The 23,734-nt window shown below is 41.9% G+C and overlaps 1 long non-coding RNA gene across 1 annotated transcript; it reads left to right on the top strand.

Annotated features, from left to right (window-relative positions):
- Positions 1-267: 267 nt before the first annotated feature.
- On the top strand, positions 268-19,029 carry LOC131195868 (uncharacterized). The gene is made up of 3 exons (XR_009154563.1): positions 268-313; positions 17,292-17,485; positions 18,881-19,029. It is a non-coding gene; the product is annotated as an uncharacterized LOC131195868 (long non-coding RNA).
- The last annotated feature ends 4,705 nt before the right edge of the window (positions 19,030-23,734 follow it).

Genomic DNA, 23,734 nt, shown 5'->3' on the forward strand with positions numbered 1-23,734 from the left:
TTGAGCAAAGAGGCTGAATTAGCCTGGAAAATCTGGTATTCTTGCTGTATCTTTATAGCCCACATCTTTGTAGTTCAGCTTCATTACCACTCTCCAATTTCATCTATTTCAGCAAATGTGGCAGACCTGTTTGAATGATTCTGATTCTATTTGTTCCTGGGCTCAGTTCTGTCCTTCCCCTTCCTTCTGTTCTATTTTTAACATGAACCAAATCCCGTCTATTTGTAGCCACCTGGTAGGAATTTATTATCACTTTCTATATATAAACTAGAGAAGACTTTTTCTAAAACTCCTTGCCACAATGCTGTGACAGGTAGCGTTAACAGTGTTTTAACGGTTTTCTCAAGCTGCATTATTAATTGGAGGTGTGTGTGTGTGTGTGTGTGTGTGTGTGTGTGTGTGTGTGTGTGTGTGATCTTTTGGAGATGTCATTCATCTCCATGGGGTGAAAAAAAATAACACTACATTGTTAAGCATTAATTCTAATGGATTTTGATTGCCAACGTTTGTCACATTCTTAAAATTAGTTCATTCTTAAAATTAGTTCTCTACATATATTTGTTTGTTTGCTTGCTTGTTTAATTGCCTGCATTGTGCTCCTCCTCATATTTTTCTCTACAACGAAAACCCTGTGAAGCAGACTGGATTGAATCAAAATCACCCAGGGAGCTTCTACGACTGAATATGAATCAGAATCTGAAGTCCTCTACTCTGAATTTGAAGCTTTAACCACTACCTTGTACTGGCTTTCTAATTAGTAACTAATTGATGGGATGAATCAGTTAATCAACAAAACTTAATACAACAATTCATTAATTGATGTGACTAATTAGTATCTACTTAGAGATAATTTTCAATGTGTGAAGTTTTTTTCCTTAAAAGAGATAAGACATTGAATTGTGTACTGTTATTTAGCATTGCCTCAAAAGTCTATGTAATATTTGATGTGCAAGACTTTTTAACAGGTAAATTTAAAAAAAAACAAAAAACGATTATGATTCAGGTAATCCTCAACTTACAACCATTTGTTTAGTGACCATTCGAAGTTACAATGCCACTGAAAGAAGTGAAGAAGTGTCTAAAGAGAGTTATGACCTTTGCAGCAATCCCTCTGGCCATGGGATCAAAATTTAGATGCTTGGCAACTGGCTCATATTTATGACAGTTCATGGGTCACGTGATCTCCTTTTGCGACCTTCTGACAAGCAAAGTCAATGGGGAAGCCAGATTCACTTAACAAGCGGGTTACTAACTTAAAAACTGCAGTGATTCATTTAACAACGGTGGCATAATGAGCCAAAACTCACTTAACAACTGTCTCCCTTAGCAATGGATATTTTGGGCTCAATTGTCGTCATAAGTCAAGGACTACCTGTACAAAAGCCAAAGTTACGTATTAACAGCTGTTTATTTGGAAACGTTGAATCGGAATTGAAAAGAGAAAGAAAGCCCTAAGGATGCCCCTTATCTCCTCTGTTATTTATTTGTTCAATAGAAATACTGTTGCAACAAATCAGACGGAATTGAGAAATTGAAGGATTAAAAATGAGATGACAAGAATATAAAGTTCAGGCCTTCGCTGACGACTTGGCATTTATTATAGAAGAACCCTTCGAGACGGGATTACAGGACATAAACCAATTTGGCAAAGTGGCAGGGCTCAAAATAAATAAAGAGAAAACTAAAATAATAGCCAAAAATTTAACCAAAGATAAAATGAAGAAGTAGAGGAGAAAATGGGAATTTTAAGAGCAAAAAAAATAAAAAAATAAAAAAATATCTGGAAATATGGCTGTCAGCAAAATGTAGTATGATAAAAGAGGATAATTATAATACACTGATAAAACAAATACAAAAAGATTTGGAAAATTGGAACAAATTACAGATATCACTAATTGGCAGAATCTCAACAATTAAAACAAACATATTACCCAAATTGTTATAACTTTTTCAGACGATCCCGGAATGATTAGAGAAGAATTTTTTCGAACAACTAAACCAAATAATATCCAAATTTATATGGTAAAAAACCTCGCATTAAATTTAAGCTGTTACAAGATAGTAGGAACCACGGGAGTTTCGGCCTCCCAGACTGGGAGCTCTACTACCAGGCAGCCGTGCTAACATGGTTAAGAGATTGGATTCAACTCAAAAACAAAAGAATATTAGTATTAGAAAGACATGATCTCCAACTAGGTTGGCACGGGTTTCTATGGGAAGGTAAAAATAAAACACATTCATATTTTCAGAGGCATATAATAAGGAATTCTCTATACAATGTCTGGGTAAAGATTAAAAAACACCACTATATGAAAATCCCAAATTGGCTATCGACCTTGGAGGCAATGACACACCCAGACACAATACACCTCAGTAAAATGGTAAGATACTCAGAAATTTTAAACGAGATTTTAGACGAGAAAGGAGAATTAAAATCAGTGCAAGCATTGAAAAGAGAAAGAAGCTGTTATATTAGTAACTACAAGGTTCAAAGCAATGCCAATGTAATAAGTACCTTTCAGACTGATTTACCAAGGTCGAGTCCTGTAAGCATCTGCTTCACATCTGCTTCACATCTGCTTCACATACAATTTAAAAGTTAAAAATAATTTTGTGATCATTTGTATTCTGTACACTTGAAACATCGAATTCTTCTTAGTATCTACTGTATGGGATTTTCAAGGCCTGCATCTAAATATGGCCCAACCATGCCTTAGCAACATCATTTGGAGCTTGAGTCCTCCTTGTCTTGGTGAAAGGACCGCTTTCTAACAGTTTCACAGGGATAGGGATGCATAAAGTCATCTTCAACATTCCCAAGCTCCCTAAAGCAGGGATTCCCAGCCCCAGTCTATGGACCAGCGCTGGTCCATGGCATGCCAGGAACTGGGCCACGCAAACAAGTGACGCCCTATCCATGGGATGCAAGCAGCATGTGAAACCACACCCCCTCCGGTCCGTGGAAAAACTTATCTCCACGAAACCGATCCCTGGTGCCGAAAAGGTTGGCGGCCGCTGCTATAAAAAAAACCTTGGCCTTTCACCAGCACAAATGGTGCTAGACAATTTGCCTTCTGTCCGTCATATGAACCGTGGTGGTGCAGTGGTTAGACTGCAGTATTGCAGGCTACTTCTGCTGGTTGCCGGCTGACTGCAATTTGGCAGTTCGAATCTCACCAGGCTCCAGGTTGACTCAGCCTTCCATCCTTCTGAGGTCGGTAAAATGAGGACCCAGATTGTTGGGGGCCATAGGCTGACTTTGTAAACCGCTTAAAGAGGGCTGTAAAGCACTGTAAAACAGTCTATAAGTCTAAGTGCTATTGCTACTGCTATTTCATTGTAGCTGCACCTCTTCATTCTGCTAGACCTTTGAATTTTAATCATGTGATGCTGCAGTGGTCATAAGTGTGAAAAACGGTCATAAGTCACTTTTTCCAGTGCTGTTGTAACTTCGAATGGTCCTTAAACAAATAGTTATAAACCGAAGACTACCCTGTACTAACTCGAAAGGCGAATTACTAATTGTAAATGAGAATAATTTAAATTCATGGAGGACAATCAAGGACTCTTAGATTCAGTGTTAATTCTAGGACAGATCAGATGCGGCCAAAGGTCAGTTGCAAGAGAAGAGCAAAGAGAGAGAGAGCTGTTATGTGTCCATCACTGGGCTTTGAACAGGTCAGAGGCATCTAATGGGCCCTTCTGAGGAGATGTTGGACCACACTGGGCCACGTCTGATTAGGCAGGGTTGCTATTATTCTCAGCATGAACAATTGCACAATGTTGGCAAGTTATTACAGTTTTTTTTAATTTACATTTATATCCCGCCCTTCTCCAAAGACTCAGGGCGGCTTACATTGTGTAAAGCAATAGTCTCATCCTATTTGTATATTTATATATTTATATATTTGTATATTTATATACAAAGTCAACTTATTGCCCCCCCCCAACAATCTGGGTCCTCATTTTACCTACCTTATAAAGGATGGAAGGCTGAGTCAACCCTGGGCCTGGTGGGACTCGAGCCTGCAGTAATTGGAAGCAGCTGTGTTTAATTACAGCCTGAGCCACCCATGGCACAGTGGCTTTATGCCTCTTCCTGACCCAACCCAATAAAACATAAATGACGAAGTTAGCCACACAGCACAGCTCCTGATCAAAGAAAAAGTAGCAGTTTATTCATTGTGCAACAGAACCTCTTTTTTAGATGAGGAAATGGCAAGCAACATTGTTTGAACCTTGACACCAGTGAAAATGACACTAATATTTTCTTCTTTTTAGTTATGCATTTCTTTATCATTAAAACATAATATCCATAATATCCCAAAACGCTTTGGGCACTTAGTGGGCCTACGCTTGCTCTCATATTTCACGGAATTCCAGAGGCAGGAAAAATAAAATTAATTGTAACCCTCTGGCTGCATACTTTAGGCAGAGTTATTCTTGCCAAAGGACGGCATTATCGCAATTTCCATTAGAATGCCATTTGCTGTTGAAAGCTGATAGAGCAAAAGGATTAGTTGACAGAAAGCAGTGACTGTGCTACTCTGTAGTCAATGATTCCTGCACAGCAACAACATACCTTAGGATCAGTGGTGGGTTGCTACCGGTTCACCTCGGATTGGACGAACCTGAAGCAGCAGTGGGAGGCTCCACCCACCCACCCGGACGTCTCTGCGCATTTGCAGAAGCATCACATGAACGCTCACATGTCCATGAGCAAACCGGTAGTGGCAGGATTTGAAACCCACTTCTGCTTAAGATGTTTTTAATTTTGCACAGCAGAGTTCCCAATTTCCATGAATTTTCACACAGGATCCTTGCCTATTAGTGCTTATTATATATTTTTCCTTTACCAAGCGCTTGTTCCCTCTTCCTGCGTTGCTAGTGGCATACAGGTAGTCCTAGACGTTCATTTAGTGACCATTCAAAGTTACAACGGCACGGAAAAAAGTGACTTATGACCGTTTTTCACACTCATGACCATTGCAGCATCCCCATGGTCACATGTTCAAAATTCAGATGCTTGGCAAGTGGTTCATATTTGTGACGGTTGGCATGTCCTGGGGTCATGTGATCAGCTTTTGAGATCTTCTGACGAGCAAAGTCAGTGGGGAATCCGGATTCACTTAACAATCATGTTACTAACAAATGCAACGATTCACATAACAACTGTGGCAAGAAAAGTCGTAAACTGGGGCAAAATCCCTTAGCAAATGTTTCGCTTTACGACATAAATTTTGGGCTCACTCATGGTCATAACTGGAGGACTACCTGCATTTGGCGATACCCAAGATGCATTTTTTCCCCATACTGATCTTTCTCAGACGTATTAAAAGTCTGGCACCTGCTTTGTTACCTTTCACTCCTTGGCTGAGTTCATACAAGACATTAAAATGCAAAATGGAAAATGCAAAGTCAGGGTAACGATTGCTATTATTGCACTTGTGTCAGAAGCACCAAGGAACTTCCAGGTTGAAAGGATTAGCCAGTGATAACACCGCTGCCCTGGGGATGCCCAGTTGGGGGCAACTTCCATGTTCCCGACAGCAGCTAGAGCAAAGGATGGGAGCTCACCCCATCCCATAACAGCACTCAGGTCTCGAACGTGGGCTAACTAACCTCCAACCCAGCATCCTAACCGTGCAACCCACTGTGCTCCTAACTGCTGTTATCACGTAACATGAAACAGATAGTCCTCAACATACGGCCGTAATAGAGCCTGCCCATTATGGTCATAGGTTGTGAGGGTTGTAAACTGAGTTGGTCATGTGACTGACTTGATTTTACAAATTTTTTTTTTGTAGTGCTCGTTAAGTGAACACAGTGGTTATTCAATGAACGTGGTGATCGTTAAACAAACACAGCAGTCATTAACTGAACCCATTGCAGGGGTGAAATGCTCCCAGTTTGGACTGGAATGGCTGATCCGGTAGCAAAAATCCCTGCCCCCCACAGCCCCCCACCGCCCATACCCACTCAATTGCCCAGTCACCCACTTCCCTGCTTGCTGCTGCTTTTAAAAAATGCTTTTAAAAGTTAAAAAAAGAGGCTTTGACGATCACAGCTGAGCTACACGATTGTCAGAGCCTTTTTTTTACTTTTAAAAGCATTTTTTTGCAACCTATTTGGCCAAATAGGTTGTAAAAAAATGTTTTTAAAAGTGAAGAAAAGGCTCTGACGAACCCAGCTGAGCTGCCTGATCGTCAGAGCCTTTTTTTACTTTTAAAAGCATTTTTTTTTACAACCTATTTGGCCGAAGCGCTATTCTACTTACCCCATGCCTCCTTTTGGCATGCACTCCGTGCGCGCACCTTGCATTTGGTGAGTACTGCGCATGCGCGCGCACAGCATGCATGCGCAGCCAGCGAACCGGTAGTAAACCAGTTCAGATTTCACCACTGACCCATTGTCTGCTGTCGCACGATTTTGCCGAAAACTGGAAACAAATTCCGGTTTTGCAAAATGTCATAAAACACTGTCATGTGACCATGGCACATTACTTTTATTTATTTATTACAAATGGTCATAAATGTGGCTGTTTTGCTGAATGCCAGAATATGACCAACTGTCGGGACTTGGAACTGGGTCATAACTTCCCCTTTATAGGCCGGTTACAACTCAGTGAACAGTCATTAAATGACCAGTCATAAATCAAGGATTACCTCTATATCCCACACCAATAAATCATATGAGGGGAATTTATCATGACAGGGTGCCTAATAAAACTTGTTAAGTCAACGGTTGGATTCCCAGAACAGATTGAGTCCCACATTTCCAACTTCATTTTAGATAATTTTTGTGAATTATATTTGTGTTAGGAAATTGAGGTCACCTCCCCTGATACTCTGCAATAGAAGAAATAAATCAAGCTAAGTGTCACCACTATTTCCTTGAGGATCTCCCGCAATATTTGTGCACACATGTTTTGTATTACTATGAGTTACAACAGAGGAGACTTAGAGTTGCTGTTTAAAATAGCTGCTTTGTGTTTTCAGGCACATTGTACCTCTACTTCTAGCCCAGTGGTGAAATGTAAAATTTGTTAATATTCTGTGGGCGTGGCTTGATGGGGGGGTAATGTGACTGGGTGGGTGTGGCCAACTTTTTTTTTTAAGCATTTTTTCTACAGCCTCTTCGGCTGAAGAGGTTGTAAAAAAATGCTTTTAAAAGGCTCCTCTGACGATCCCAGCTGACTTGCCTGATCATCAAAGGCTTTTTCTTTCTTTTAAAAACATTTTTTTGGCTGAAGAGAAAATGCTTTTAAAAGTAAACAAAACAAAACAAAACCTCCGATGATCGCGCGGCTCAGCTGGGCATGGGGGGTGGGCAGGGATTTTGCTACCGGTTCTCCAAACCACCCGCCGCCATCGCTACCGGATTGGGCGTTCTAATCTGAACCGGGAGCATTTCACTCCTATTCTAGCCACAATGTGGGAAAAAAGCCAATCCTTCTGTGCACATTTGAAAAGAACATAGAATATAGAATATAAAAGTTGGAAGGGACCTTGGAGGTCTTCTAATCCAACTCCTACACCATTTCAGACTGGTGGCTTCCCATGTTGGAGCACCCACAACTTCTGAAGGCAAGCTGTTCCGCTGGTTGATTGCTCTTTTGTCCAATACTGAAGAGCCGTGGTGTGGCTCAGGCTGTAAGAAGCCTGTTATTAAAACACAGCTGCCTGCAATTACTGCAGGTTCTAGTCCCACCAGGTCCAAGGTTGACTCAGCCTTCCATCCTTTATAAGGTAGGTAAAATGAGGACCCAGATTGTTGGGGGGGCAATAAGTTGACTTTGTAAATATACAAATAGAATGAGACTATTGCCTTACACACTGTAAGCCGCCCTGAGTCTTCGGAGAAGGGTGGGATATAAATGTATTATAAAAAAAAAAATTCAGTTCTAGGTTGGATCCAGAGGTGGGATTCACTTACCTTTCCTATTTGTTCTCTTGCATGCGCCACCCCTGCGCATGCGCACGGCTTTCTGCGCATGCAGAGTAGTCGTACATTACGTCTGGGTGGGTGGGCAAAGCCTCCCGCAGTCGCCGCTACCGGTTCGCGCAATCCGAAGAGAACCGGTTGGATATCTCTTTGATTTGTTTCCATCTGTTGTTTCTTATCCTGCCTTCAGGTCAGTGGTAGTCAACCTGTTCCCTACCACCCACTAGTGGGCGTTCCAGCTTTCATGGTGGGCGGTAGGGGTTTTGTCCAATACTGAAGAACTTTCCTTTTTAAAAATTTAATTGACTTTAAAAAAAAATTTCATAGCATTATTTAAAAACATTTTCATTAGGTTTTCATAAAATTCTGAAAATACACTATTTGTATCGCCCGGACATAAGTTTAGTTTATGTTACGTAAGTGAAACTTAATAGCACAATAGTGTGACCACAAACAAAAGAGCCTCATTCCAGAATAGCTCCCCCTACACCACCCAGTTGTAACAGACAAGCTGTCGTGTCCCACTCCTCCGCTGACGACCGGGTCAGGGAAATCCGAATCAGGCGTGCCTCTGCAGCTCTGCCAAAGTCCTAGCAAAGTTCTCAAGGCAGGCAGGAGACCAGAAAGTGACTTCAGCAAGATATGTTAGACTTTGCCTGACTCAGAGAATGCCAGAAAGCAGATCCTTTATATAGGCCATGGGGTGTGGCTCCATGACTCAGCACTTATCTAGGCCTGCCCCTCCCTTCCTTCTGTCGCCGCCGCCTATCAATTCTTCTGAAGCGAGGGTCACTCCAGTCTGCAGCTGTTGGTAATTGACCTTCCTCAGGCTCACATGCTGTGGGGGAGGGGGAGGGGTCTAGTTGCTCCGTTTGCCTGGGCATGGAGCCAGAGCTGGGGGCTGGAGGTATTTCTTCCTCCTCAGCCTGTCTGGGCATGGAGCCAGGGCTGGGGCCGGGAGGCATACTAGGACATTCCTCAGCATTCAGAAGCAGATAAGAAGGCCCCGGCTGCGGTGAAAGCGGGCGAGACACAACACAAGCAGAGCTGGTAGCCGGCGCCCCCCCAACCCAATCCACGATGCACTAGAGGCATGCGCAGATGACAATACACAGCGCATTACTGTGAAAACGATGGGTGGTTAGAAAAATTTACTACTAACAAAAGTGGGCGGTAGGTATAAAAAGGTTGACTACCCCTGCTTCAGGTGCTTTGGACAATAAGTTGACTCCCTCTTCTTTGTGGCAACCCTTCAAATATTGGAACACTGCTATCATGTCTCCCTTGGTCCTTCTTTTCACTAGACTAGCCATACCCAATCCCTGCAGCTGTTCATCATATGTTTTAGTCAGTGGTGAAATCCAAATTTTTTTACTACCAGTTTTGTAGCATGGCTTGGTGGACATGGTGTGGCTTGGTGGGCGTGGCTTGGTGGGCATGGCAGGGGAAGGACACTGCAAAATCTCCATTCCCACCCACTCCAGGGGAAGAATACTGCAAAATCTCCATTCCCTCCCCACTCCTAGTAGAAGGATATTGCAAAATCTCCATTCCCATCCCACTCTGGGGTGAGCCAGATGTGGTATTTGCTGGTTCTCTGAACTACTCAAAATTTCCTCTACCGGTTCTGCAGAACCTGTTAGAACCTGCTGAATTTCACCCCTGGTTTTAGTCTCCAGGCCCCTAATCATATTTGCTGCTCTTCTCTGCACTTTTTCTAATGTCTCAACGTTTTTTATAATGTGGTGACCAAAACTGGATGGAGTATTCCAGTTGTGGACTTACTAAGGTTTTGAAAAGCTGTACTAGTACCATACTTCACGTGATCTTGATTCTATCCCTATGTTACTGCATCCTAGGATTGTATTGGCTTTTTTGGCTGGTGCTGCACACTGTTGGCCCCTTTTTAAGTAGCTGTCCAGCTATAGATAAATGGATAAAAAGCTATAGATCAATCTCACTGAAGAGTGAATTCGATATTGGTTGGTTAATTTGGGAACTTTGCTGGCTGAGGAACTCTGGGAGTTGAAGTCCACAAGTCTTAAAGTTATCAAGGTTGGAGACCCCCTGGAATAGCTGATTAGTCAAAGTCCACTTGAAATTTATTTTTATTTTTTTTATTATTTATTTTATTTTGTCACAACAATATATGTAGGTATCATACAAAAAGATTATATAGTATATAAACACATATATGAGTAAATATAAGGAGGTATAAGCATATATATATATATAGGAAGAAAAAAAGAAAAACAATAGAAATTTTTTTTCAGAAATGGTTTGCCATTGGCGTCCTCCTGGAGCTGAGAGAAAGTGACTTAGAAACCTTAGACAGTCTACTGTCGACCTCACCCCATTCCTAAGAGGTCTGTAAGGGGTGTGCATAAGCGCACCAGCGGGCCTACCATCCCTGTCCTAATGTTTTCTTTTATTCGTATTTATTCGTATTCTTTACATGTATTTATAATTATGTTTACACTTGTATCTGTCATAAAATACATGCTTGACGAAATAAATAAAATAAAAAAATAAAATAAATAAAAATAAAATAAAGTTCACCAGCTAGCGTTGTGCCTAAGATAGGACTAGAACTCAGGTTCTCCCACATTCTAGCCTGATGCCTTCATCACTACACCAGACAGCTCTTCATAAGTTTAAAAATAGGGAACCCCAAAAATGGAGCAGAGGGCCTTGAATCTCCCTTTCTATAGTGTACAACCAAATAATAGTTCGAGCAAGAGCTGTCCTTTCTGATTTATATCAGTCTGATTTAATTCTTGACCTATTTCCCATTATTTCTTTTGGCTAAAGCTTGTATCAATCCATAACTTTGTGTTTGCTAGTAATCCGTCATACTTATATCATTTAGACCATGTTTTGAAGTGTTGAGCATCTCATTCCTAAAATCACATTGTGTCAAAATCAATTTTTCAGGAAATTCACTGTGCTATCATTCAGCCATAAAAACGATTACAAATGATAGGTTGTTGTACAATAATAAATTGATTTTTTTAATAAAAAAGCTACCCCCAATGCACAGAAGTAGAGAGAGAATTATATAAAGGGCCAGAATGACTGGAGATTCAGGAATCGTGAATATACACAAAAAAGTGCACTGTTTGTCTTTCTTTTTGAAACAGATCATCCGAAAAAAATCCAAATATTTACAACAATTTCTATGCATAGCAAACCTGAACCCTGGAAAGTTTCAAAATGAAACTGAGATCCATATACAGGTAGTCCTCAACTTACGACCACAATTGAGCTCAACATTTCTGTTGCTAAGTGAAATATTTGTGAATTTTGTCCTATTTCACAACCTTTTTTTGCCACAATTGTTAAGTGAATTACTGCAGTTGTTAGTGTCATGGATCTTACGTGAATCTGGCTTCTCCATTGACTTTGCTTGTCAGAAGGTCGCAAAAGGGGATCGGTGACCCCAGAGATATTACAAAGGTTATAACTCTGAAAAAGAGTCCATGTCACTTTTTTCAAAGCTGTTATAACTTTGAATGCTCACTAAATGAACTGGACTATCTGTACGTTAATCTAGAAATCAATTAAATCAGAGTATTTCTATTCTATTCTATTCTGTTCTGTTCTGTTCTGTTCTGTTCTATTCTATTCTGTCAGCTTCACCTCTATAACTGTCTGGTTTGGTTCTGCAACCCAACAAGACAGACACAGACTTCAGAGGATAATTAGAACTGCAGAAGAAACAATTCCTACCAACCTGCCTTCCATTGAGGCATTGTATACTGCACGAGTCAAAAAGAGGGCTGTGAAAATATTTACAGACCCCTCACATCATGGACATAAACTGTTTCAATTCCTACCCTCAAAACGACGCTATAGGGCACTGCACACCAGAACAACTAGACACAAGAACATTTTTTCCCCGAATGCCATCACTCTGCTAAACAAATAATTCCCTCAACACTGTCAAACTATTGACTAAATCTACACTACTATTAATCTTCTCATTGGTCCCATCACCAATCTCTTTCCACTTATGACTGTATGACTGTAACTTTGTTGCTTGTATCCTTATGATTTATATTGATATTGATTGTTTCCTGATTGCTTATTTGTACCCTATGACTATCATTATGTGTTGTAAATGTTGTACCTTGATGAAGGTATCTTTTCCTTTATGTACACTGAGAGCATGTGCACCAAGAGAAATTAAATTAAAAAAATTCTATTCTATTCTATTCTATTCTATTCCATTCTATTCCATTCCATTCCATTCCATTCCATTCCATTCCATTCCATTCCATTCCATTCCATTATATTATTTTGAAACTTTTATGGGCTTTTTGTTGAAAATAGAAAAATGTGAAGTGATCATAATGGATTTGGTCATTAAAAAGGGATTAAATAATGGACTGAAGAGATTTCTGTAATACCAAAGATGGAGGAGGAATAATGAGTTTGTTTAAATCTGTTGAAAAGGCTGTAAGTTGTTTATTTTTTCTGATTTTTATTGGGGTCTAGGCTGGGAATAACTATTATCACCCAGGATGAGTTGGCTATGAAATTCAGAAAACACATAGCATCTTTTTCAGGGGTGAAATGTAAAATTTGTTACTACCGGTTCTGTGGGTGTGCTTGGTGGTGGTGGTAATATGACTGGGTGGGCGTGGCCAATTTTTTTTTATTTTTAAAAGCATTTTTTCTACAACCTCTTTAGAAGAGGTTGTAAAAATGCTTTTAAAAGGCTCTGATGATCCCAGCTGAGCCGTGCGATCATCAGAGGCTTTTTTTTTACTTTTAAAAACATTTTTTCGGCCAAAGAAAAAGTGCATTTAAAAGTAAAAAAAACAACCCTCTGATGATCGCGCAGCTCAGCTGTGCATGGGGGGGGGGGGTAGGGATTTTTGCTACCGGTTCTCCAAACCACTCGCCGCCATCGCTACCGGATTGGGTGATCCAGTCCGAACTGAGAGCATTTCACCCCTGATCTTCTTGTTCAATTAATTGTTGACTGGAGAGAGAATATTAAGAGTGGATGGACATTGGCTTCAAGATGGTGAATGCAAGCCACAGATTAAAACTTTATTCCTTTTTAAAAATATGTTGCATGCATTGCATGCCCATCAATTAGGGGCAGGGTTTTTAGTGACCATTGTTAGCAATTTCCAGCAGAGGATTTCATACAGAAGGGAGGTGAAAGCCTAGGGTGGATCACTCAGGACTGTACAGCAGATCCCCAGATCTTCTCCCAGGCCTTAGGATAGGCTGAATGGAACTTCTTATTTCAGGTGTTGGTCACCCGCTGCACATGTTTGGATTTTAGTTGTCTGGACTTGTCGTTTCATTTTCCTTACTGTATTTTAATTTATCTTACTATATTTATCTTAGTGTTTTATACCATGTTTCCCCAAAAATAAAACAGGGCCTTAATTTCTTTTGACCCTTGAAATATGGCCTTGGCCTTATTATTGGGGGGGGGGGTGTCTTATTATTTTTGAGGTGCAGGAAACCCCTAAACCTCGGCCTGCAGCAGGGGGACTGGTGCCGGAGCACCGACCGGCTGCTTCACCAGAGCACCGACCAGCTGCTTCGCCAGTACTGCTCAGGCTGCTGCCTCCAGCAATCGTGGCAGCTTTTTCGCTGCTTCCCGTGCAAACAGCATGAGGTGAGGAGGCGAGGCGGTGGGGGGCAAAGTGGGAGAACATGCCGCACACGCACCTGCCACCCACGCGGAACGGCCTTGTGGAGGCCGTTCCCGCATATCCTACCTCGCGCGCCACTTCTGTCGTGTCCCCCTCCCCCTCCGACGACTGGGTCTAGGAAGTCCATATCAAGCGTGGCCATGAAGCCTCTGCACCTTTGCCAAATTCCTTTCACATGTCTCAGGGCAGGCAGGAATCCAAGTTGTGACTTCAGCAAACTAGATGAGACTTTGCTTGACTCAAGGAATGCCAAAAGCAGGTCCTTTATATAGGCTGTGGGGTGTGGCTCCATGACTCAGCATTTATCCAGGCCTGCCCCTCCCTTCCTTCTGCTGACGTTGCCTCTCAGATCTCTGGAAGCGAGGATCCTCCCACTTTGAATTCCCTTCAGCTGTCTCTTCTGTCGGCATCTGAGAAAGGGAGGGGTCAGAGGGAGCAGGTCCGGGTAATTGCACCACTTGGCTGACTTCCTGCTCTGACGGCTGCATCGAAGGAACACACACTCTATGAGTAAGCTGTCTTGGGCTTATCTGTTCATTCCTGACATCCAGGGCCAGGGCCAGGGGCTGGAGGCATGACAGGCCGTTCATCTTCATTATCAGACTCAGAGTCTGATAACAAGTCCAGTTGGCCATGGGAGGGGCCCGGCTGAGGAGAGGAGGGAGGACAAGTCACAACAACTTCTCTTAGTGGTGGCTGCAAAAAGAGGGCTGCAAAAAAACTTTTGTCAGCCCTAGCCCTGTTGATTTGGGACTATGGGGAGGGGGCCTGGCACTGGAGCTTAGAAAAGTGGCCGGCGCGGGCTGTCTGCACAGCCATGAAGCGGGATCGGCGTGGCTGGTTCTTGCCTACACCATTACCAGCGAGGATTGGGTCAGAGCTGCTGCAACTGCCGCCCGAGATCAGCAGGCCAGATTCACCCAGCCTCGCCTCCTCACATTGTGTTGTTTGTGCGGCAGCTGCGCATGCGCCTAAATATTTGAGGGAGGGCTTATTTTCGAAAGGGGGGGTGTATTTTAGCGCATGCACTCGAAAGCCCAACTGGGCTTATTATCTATACAGGTCCTAGTTTCGGGGAAACACGATATAATAAGCTGGCCAGAATTGGTCTGGAGTTGGGGGCCACTGAGATGGAATTATATAATCAATCATAAATAAATAGTGTGTATCTTGGCTAAAGTCCACTCAGCTCCAGCAGCATTACCAGTACAAGTAGTCCTTGATTTATGACCAGAATTGAGCCCAACATTTCTGTTGTTAAGTGAGACATTTGTTAAGTGAATTTTGCCCCATTTTATGACCTTTCGTAGCACAGTTGCTAAGCGAATCACCGCAGTTGATAAGTTGGCAACATGGTTGTTTTTATAAATAATTTTTTTTATTTCCATTTTTCAACATCATATTTATGTACAAACTATTATCCATCATTAATCATTAATTTTTATTTATTACTAATTCAGGCCTGCCCGACTGCCACTTCCTTTCTACACAACTTCCCTCTCTACCCTCTACTACTTTCCCATCCTTCATCCCCTTCACTTTACTACTTCCTCTCCTCCTTCTCCACTCCTCCCTTCTTCCACCCTATCTAACCTTCTTATTCCCCTCCTCCTTCTCAACTCTTTCCTACCTACTTTCTTCCCTCCTTCTACTCCTCTCTCCTTTTCTTCCCGAAATGGCAGTCGAGCATCCCCAATATCATTTTACATTTTTTAATTTCATGTCTTCAAAAATTACTGTACATTAATAATCAGTCCATGTATCACTTGAAAATAAGGCAACATGGTTGTTAAGTGAATCCGGCTTCCCCATTGACTTTGCTTGTCAAAAGCTCGCAGAAGGGGACAGATGACACAGCACAGTCATAAATATGAACTGGTTGCCAAGCATCTGAATTTTGATCACATGATCATGGGGATGCTACAAAGGTTGTAAGTATGAAAAACGGTCATAAGCCAGTGGTGAAATCCAATTTTTTTTACTACCGGTTCTGTGGGCGTGGCTTGGTGGGCGTGGCAGGGGAAGGATACTCTGGGGCCGGCCAGAGGTGGTATTTGCCGATTCTCCGAACTACTCAAAATTTCCGTTACCGGTTCTCCAGAACCTGTCAGAACCTGCTGGATTTCACCCCTGTCATAAGCCCCTTTTTTTCCAGTGGCGTTGTAGCTTTGGACGGTCACTAAATGAACTGTTGTAAATCGAGGACTACCTGTACCTAAATAGACTTCTGCAGGGGAAAAAAAAAAAATCTCCCCAGATTATTATTTTATAGGAAAGCCGCAAATGAAATAGTGTGTGTCTGTTATTTCAAAAGCTCCTGTTGTCAATTTTTGATGTAGTTGTATGAATTTAATGAAGAAAAATAAAAAGACCGTTAATAATGTGGGAAATAGGTCACAAAATAAATGCAGAAGATGAGAACGCTCCGCGGGGGAGTTGCCTAAATGAAAGATTATGTTAAGAGGGTGTTGATTGCCTATCATTATAATATTTTCCAAAGATCTTGTTATTTAGGAAAAGGATGACATTGCTATTAGCAAAAAAATAAGAAATAACAAAAAATCAGCTGGTTGCTGATTGTAATGCAAATGAATGAATAAGTTTGTCTCTAAGGATAAAGCTTGCAGTTATTTTACAGCTTAATTTGATGGAGACAATGGGGACCCATACCTGCATTTGGGAAGGGGCTGCAGATGAAGGTATGCCCCTGCAACAAAAAATAGTCGAGGATCTAGATAAAATGCCCCTCTTCTACCTCCTCAAAGCTTTCTTTCCCTAAATTGCATTACATTAGCATTTCTTTCTTCTCCTTCCTTGAAGAATTATTGGAACACAAATACGGGAGAAAATAATTCAAAAAAAACAATTAAATAAAAATTTGAAGAGTTTGAAGCAATTGAAGGCACTCAACATCTTCACGTCACCTGAAGACCTTGGAAAGAAATAAGAAGGAAGGAGATGGAGGGTGCTTTGTTTTGTTTTGAAGAAATGGTATAAACTGCACCGGATTAGAACCAGTGGCTCTTTGGTGGAAGATAGCATCACATTCTTCTGCTGAATTTATATTTTACTGACAAAGAAATAAAGGGAGACTAGTATAGATCTATTTCAAGCCGGGCTGGGATAGCTCAGGTTGTTAAGAACCCTGTTATTAGAACACAGCAGCCTGCAATTACTGCAGGTTCAAGCCCGGCCTGAGGTTGACTCAGCCTTCCATCCTTTATAAGGTAGGTAAAATGAGGACCCAGATTGTTGGGGGGGCAATAAGTTTTTTACAAAGTAAAAAATATACAAATAGAATGAGACTATTGCCTTATACACTGTAAGCCGCCCTGAGTCTTCGGAGAAGGGCGGGATATAAATGTAAACAACAACAACAAAAAAGTTATTAGATCTTGTCAGCTAGCCATACCCTTTTCTGGGATTTGAACCTGGGCTACTTGAATATTAGCTCGATGTATTAACCTCTAACTACTGGCTTTCCTCACTTTGTTGGCTATACCAGGGGATAGATTAAGTGTTTTTTTTAATGTTAAGATTAAGCGGATGCAGTGTGCTTCATCCCGTGGTTGAGTAGACCAGGTTGCCTAGATAGAGCGGTCTCACCAGAAAATCACATTCTTCTGTATTATTCTAAACTCCTGACTGCCATTTTTGTTTTCCCAAAAGCCTCCTACTCATTCACAGACGTATCTGGGGATTGTGGGAGAGAATGATAGCCTAATACCCAGCAGTGTCTGCCTAGGGAGGTGGGGTATCCAAAAAGTCAAGATGGCAGCTATACCAATCCAAGCTGAAACCAACTGAGCTTGCAGGCGAGGTGCTTCTTGCAATTGGGAACTGGAATGCCAATTTGGGAAACGGTAAGGAAAAATGCAGTTGGATTGTATAGCCTATGAAACAGAAATGAAGCAAGAGAATTGCATTACTTCCTTCTAGTGACAATAGGTACAGCAGCCAGCCTTAGACTTGACAATGAAGGTATTGAAGTGGTAGCTTTAGGATCAACTACAGTGTTTCCTCGAAAATAGGACCTACCTCAAAAATAAGCTCTACTGGAGGAGATGGGCGTGGCTAGCACAGGAGGTGGCGAGCACACAATCTGGATGTGCCATGCAGCTGAGAGTTGGTGGGCTGGAGCAGCCGGGTGACTGCAGAAGGCTTGTTTTCACCTCTCTTGGTTTGCCTGCATCCTGCGTGACACTTTGGGATCACCTGCCTTCTGCCCTTCCCTCTGCCTCTGTCTGCTGCTGCTGCTGCTGCATGAAGATGAGCCTCCCATAGTCCCCCGCCCACTCCAGCCCACCAACTCTTGGCTCTCCCGTGGGCCACACGGCACGTCTGGATTGCCTACCTTTCCGCCACGCCACTACCCTTTGTCTGCTACTTGGATAGGGAATCGACTCACCTGCCCTGCAGGGGCTGCGCAGCTCCAGAATGGACCGACCAAGGGACCGGTTGGCTGCAGCTGTTGCCAAATATCATCAATCCTCATGCGCTTGTTGCCTGTTATGCGCATGCTTGGGAGTGGGATGCCCTGCCGGGCTGATCACCCTGAATTGTGTTTCCCCAAAAATAAGCCCTAGTGCTTATTTTGGAACCTCAAAAATATAAGACCGAGTCTTATTTTCGGGGAAACACAGTATCAACAGCAAAGAAACCAGCACTCGGCTGGTTGTAAAAAAAATGCTTTTAAAAGTAAAAAAAAGGCTCTGATGATTGCGTGGCTCAGCTGTGATCGTCAGAGCCTCTTTTTTATACTAATTAAAAGCATTTTTTAAAAGAAGTGGCAAGCGCACAAGCGGACGACCGGGCAATTGAGCGGGCATGGGAGGGGGGGCAGGGATTTTTGCTACCGGTTCTCTGAACCACCTGCCGCCATCGGTACGGGATCGGCTGATCCGGTCCGAACCGGGAGCATTTCATTACCTTGGGATAATGAGCTAGTCCTGAGGTGGCCCTCAGATTAGCCTCTCTCACATTTGAGTGTGAGATCCTACAAAAAAGATAAGATAAAAACTGGTAGTGGGATTGTCACGCTACTGAATTTTTCTGCCACTTCAGAAGAGTGTGAAGAATTTCATTAATAGGAAAATATCCTTAATTTCCTTGCTGGATAGTATTCACTATGATCTGTAGGACTCGTTATTAGTAAAAGATACGATTCATGTTGATACATTTATCATTTGGGGTTTTTTTTTGCGTCTCCTTTTATAAAGTGAAAAATGAACCATTTTTCTTTTTAATTTTCTCTCTAGGGGCCAAAAAGGAGACAGGAGCGATTCATCAAGATGAAAGAGCAAACAGCATTTCTCTCCCCTTTTTTTTTCATGCTCAACATCTTTTTCCATGATAGATAAATAAAAATGGAGAAGTGAAAACTATGGCATTAGAAAAGCTGTTTAGAAACCAGCCTTAATAAGAATAATAAGGATTTTAATCTTAAATTTATTAATTTTAAACGGGGTTTTAGTAGGGTAAATTTTAATCATTGGGCTAATTTAAATAAGTTTTTTAAATCGTATTTTAAATCTGTATATTGTATTGCCGGTTTTTTATTATGCCTGTACACCGCCCTGAGTCCTTCGGGAGAAGGGCGGTATAAAAATCAAATAAAATAAATAAATAAAAATAAATAAACTAGGGATGGATCAAAATCATTGAATAAATCACCCATATCATTTTACAATTTATTTATTTATTTATTTAATCATATTTATATACCGCCCTATCTCCCAAGGGACCCAGGGCGGTTTACAGGCACTAAAAACAGATAAATAGAATATAAATACAATATAAAAACATTTTAAAAACTTATTCTAAAGCCCGTCCAATTAAAAATAAAAATAAAACCCAATTTAAAACCCAAAATTTAAAATCTAGCTCAGTCCTGCACAATTAAATAAGTATGTTTTAAGCCCGCGGCGGAAGGTCCGAAGGTCCGAAAGCTGACGAAGTCCGGGGGGTAGATCGTTCCAGAGGGTGGGAGCCCCACAGAAGGCCCTTCCCCTGGGCGTCGCCAGACGACATTGCCTCGCTGACGGCACCCTGAGGAGACCCTCTCTGTGAGAGCGCACGGGACGGTGGGAGGTATTCGGTCGCAGTAGGCGGTCCCGTAAATAACCCGGCCCAATGCCATGGAGCGCTTTAAAGGTGGTCACCAAAACCTTGAAGCGCACCCGGAAGGCCACAGGAAGCCAGTGCAGTCTGCGCAGGATAGGTGTCATATGGGAGCCACGAGGGGCTCCATCTATCACCCGCGCAGCTGCATTCTGGACTAACTGTAGCCTCCGGATGCCCCTCAAGGGGAGCCCCATGTAGAGAGCATTGCAGTAATCCAGGCGAGACGTCACGAGTGCGTGAGTAACCGTGCATAGGGCCTCCCGGTCCAGAAAGGGGCGCAACTGGCGTACCAGGCGAACCTGGTAGAATGCTCTCCTGGAGACGGCCGTCAAATGCTCTTCTAGAGACAGCCGTTCATCCAGGAAGACGCCTAAGTTGCGGACCCTCTCCATCGAGGCCAATGACTCGCCACCGATGGTCAGCCGCGGATTTAGCTGACTGTACCGGGATGCCGGCATCCACAGCCACTCTGTCTTGGCGGGATTGAGCTTGAGCCTGTTTCTCCCCATCCAGACCCGTACGGCCTCCAGACACCGGGACAGCACTTCGATAGCTTCGTTGGGGTGGTTCGGTGTAGAAAAGTACAGCTGAGTATCATCCGCATACAGCTGATACTTCACACCGAAACCACTGATGATCTCACCCAGCGGTTTCATATAGATGTTAAACAGAAGGGGCGAGAGGATCGACCCCTGCGGCACCCCACAAGTGAGGCGCCTCGGGGACGACCTCTGCCCCCCTGTCAACACCGACTGCAACCGATCGGAGAGATAGGAGGAGAACCACCGATAAACGGTGCCTCCCACTCCCAATCCCCCCAACCAGCGCAGCAGGATACCATGGTCGATGGTATCGAAAGCCGCTGAGAGGTCTAATAGGACCAGGGCAGAGGAACAACCCCTATCCCTGGCCCTCCAGAGATCATCTACCAACGCGACCAAAGCCGTCTCCGTGCTGTAACCGGGCCGGAAACCGGACTGGAACGGGTCTAGATAGACAGTTTCATCCAGGTGCAAGGGAAGCTGATATGCCACCATACTCTCTACAACCTTCGCCGGCGGGTTGGAGACCGGACGATAATTACCTAAAACAGCCGGGTCCAGGGAAGGCTTCTTAAGGAGGGGCCTCACCACCGCCTCTTTCAAGGCGGCCGGGAAGACACCCTCCACCAAAGAAGCGATCGTAATCGCCTGGAGCCAGCCTCGTGTCACCTCCCGAGTGGCCAGCACCAGCCAGGAGGGGCACGGGTCCAGTAAACACGTGGTGGCATTCAACCTACCCAGCAACCTGTCCATGTCCTCGGGAGCCACAGGGTCAAACTCATCCCAAATAATGTCGCCAAGACCACCCTCGAGCGTCTCACCCGCATCACCGCAATCTTGGTCTAGACCATCCCGAAGCTGAACGAGTCATATAAACAAGTCATATAAACGTAGTTTTGAATGATATATTTATATGCCAAGTATTAATAATATGTAACAATAAATAACAGAAGTAGAGCCAAGTTAGTTGATTGAAACAGCGGTTCATATATCAAACTAAGAGAGCTTTACCACAAATATTTATAATGCAATTATTTTATGGCTTGCACGATGAAATGTGATTTTTCATTGTTTACAGTTGCAATAAAGAAACATACTTTAGCAGTAACAGAGTTGGAAGGGACCTTGGAAGTCATCTAGTCCAACCCCCTGCTTACACAGGACACCTGTACTAGGAATTCGAACCGCCGAACTGCCGACCTTTCTGATAGATAAACTCAGTGTCTTAGCCACTTAGAATTAGGAGATTTGTTGATCGCTTGGAATCAAAAACAACTTGATGAATATAAGCATCATCAGATATTTATTTTAATGTCTCCCATCTAACCACAGCTTGCCTTATTATTTTTATTATTGACATTTTTAAAAAGATTCCATCAAATCTGATATTAGCAGTCTTAAAGTTAAAGAGTCACCAGGGTTACAATTATGTTTAATAGATGCCTGGGACTCACAAAATAACTCAGAAAATTAGCAGAACGAGAATCTATATGTGGCCAGTAGACTGGTAACTGAAGATAGCTACACATTAGCTATCTAGAATAGAATAGAATAGAATAGAATAGAATAGAATAGAATAGAATAGAATAGAATAGAATAGAATAGAATAGAATAGAATTTTTTACTGGCCAAGTGTGATTGGACACACAAGGAATTTGTCTTAGTTCATATGCTCTCTGTGTACATAAAAGAAAAGATACTTTCATCAAGAATCATAAGGTACAACACTTAATGATAGTCATAGGCTACAAAGAAGCAATCAGGAAACAATATCAATATAAATCATAAGAATACAAGCAACAAAGTTACAGTCATATAGTCATAAGTGGAAGGAGATGGGTGATGGGAAGGATGAGAAGATTAATAGTAGTGCAGATTTAGTAAATAGTTCGACAGAGTTGAGGGAATTATTTGTTTAGTAGAGTGATGGCCTTCGGGGAAAAAAACTGTTCTTGTGTGTCTAGTTGTTCTGATATGCAGTGCTCTATAGTGTTATTTTGAGGGTAGGAGTTGAAACAGTTTATGTCCAGGATGCGAGGGATCTGTAAATATTTTCACGGCCCTCTTCTTGATTCGTGCAGTATACAGGTCCTCAATGGAAGGCAGGTTGGTAGCAATTATTTTTTCTGCAGTTCTGATTATCCTCTGAAGTCTGTCTCTGAGTTGATTGACACCACAGATCCAAATTTCTTTTGCATTTTTCTAAGTTTGGGTTTTTGAGATGATTGTTTGACAAACCTTTCCCTAAATTTTACAACTGCACAGCAACATGTAAAGAAATGCAGATTGTGAGTCAAAGTGCTCTGGCAACCAGGATAATGTGACCAAGGCCATGAGATAATGAATCTGTGAGAAGAAAATAAAATGTCAACCACACATGTCTCCACCTGCTTTAGATGACCTTTGTGAAGGTTATGTCTCTGGAGAAGATGTGTTGCAGATATTTGCTGCCTTAACATTTTGTTCATGGTTTTAGAACAGAATTAGTTATGACCTAAAAACTGGATTTCTTTTTAGTATTGGAATGTTTATTTCTGAATCGCTTGCCCTTCCAACACACGTAAGCTCACATAAATACACACACATTTGTTGAGATTATCTAAAACTAAATTTCTAAATTGGATTAACTTCATGTGATGTGGCATTGCCTGAAATTAAATCTCAATTCAGCTAAACCTGCCTCTTCTGATTGAAACTGAAATGGCAAATAATGTCTGTTCCTTGATTGTTCTTCTTCTTAGCCAGGGTATGTAATTTGACAAACCATTCACCCTAATATTATGTTTATGTTTCATTTTTGTGAAAAGGCATCGTTTGACAGATTTTTCCCTAAATTTTACAACTGCACAGCAACATGTAAAGAAATGCAGATTTAAAATGCTAACTAAATTTCAGTTTATGCATGGCTTCAGAAGTATGTCATTACATAAATTCACATTCAGTAGGAATGAAACAAACTTCTCTAACCTTATTTGAGATTCAAAGGAATATATATTTTTTCTCTTTAATTTTTAAGATAAATTGTTTTCTCTTTGGTAAATTTTTTTTTAACAATTCATCTAAACTAATAAACAAGTTTAAAGAGCTGGATGCTCTAGAAGAAGTTATCAAAGGCATAATATGCTTGTTTTACTAATGGTTTTAACTGTGGTCATTTTAATTTTTCTTTAAATCAATGCTTTCTTGATATTTCCATGCTCATGGTTTTCTCCTTTTAGCCATTTTAAAAGATTATTTCTGCATGCATAGTTTTTATTAATACTTCTTCCACATGGTCATTCCTGATAGCCACTCTTCAATAAAGCTTGGCTTGGATTATTGCTAATTCTGTGTATTCTTGTTTGTTATTGAATGTCTTTTAAAAATATTTTTGGTTTCTGGCCTTTTCTGGTTATTCTTACTCATTGGAACAAAACGAACAGAGTAAAATGGAAGTTATTTTGACTC

This window comes from Ahaetulla prasina, chromosome 3 (genome assembly GCF_028640845.1).
Source record: "Ahaetulla prasina isolate Xishuangbanna chromosome 3, ASM2864084v1, whole genome shotgun sequence".
NCBI lineage: Eukaryota > Metazoa > Chordata > Lepidosauria > Squamata > Colubridae > Ahaetulla > Ahaetulla prasina.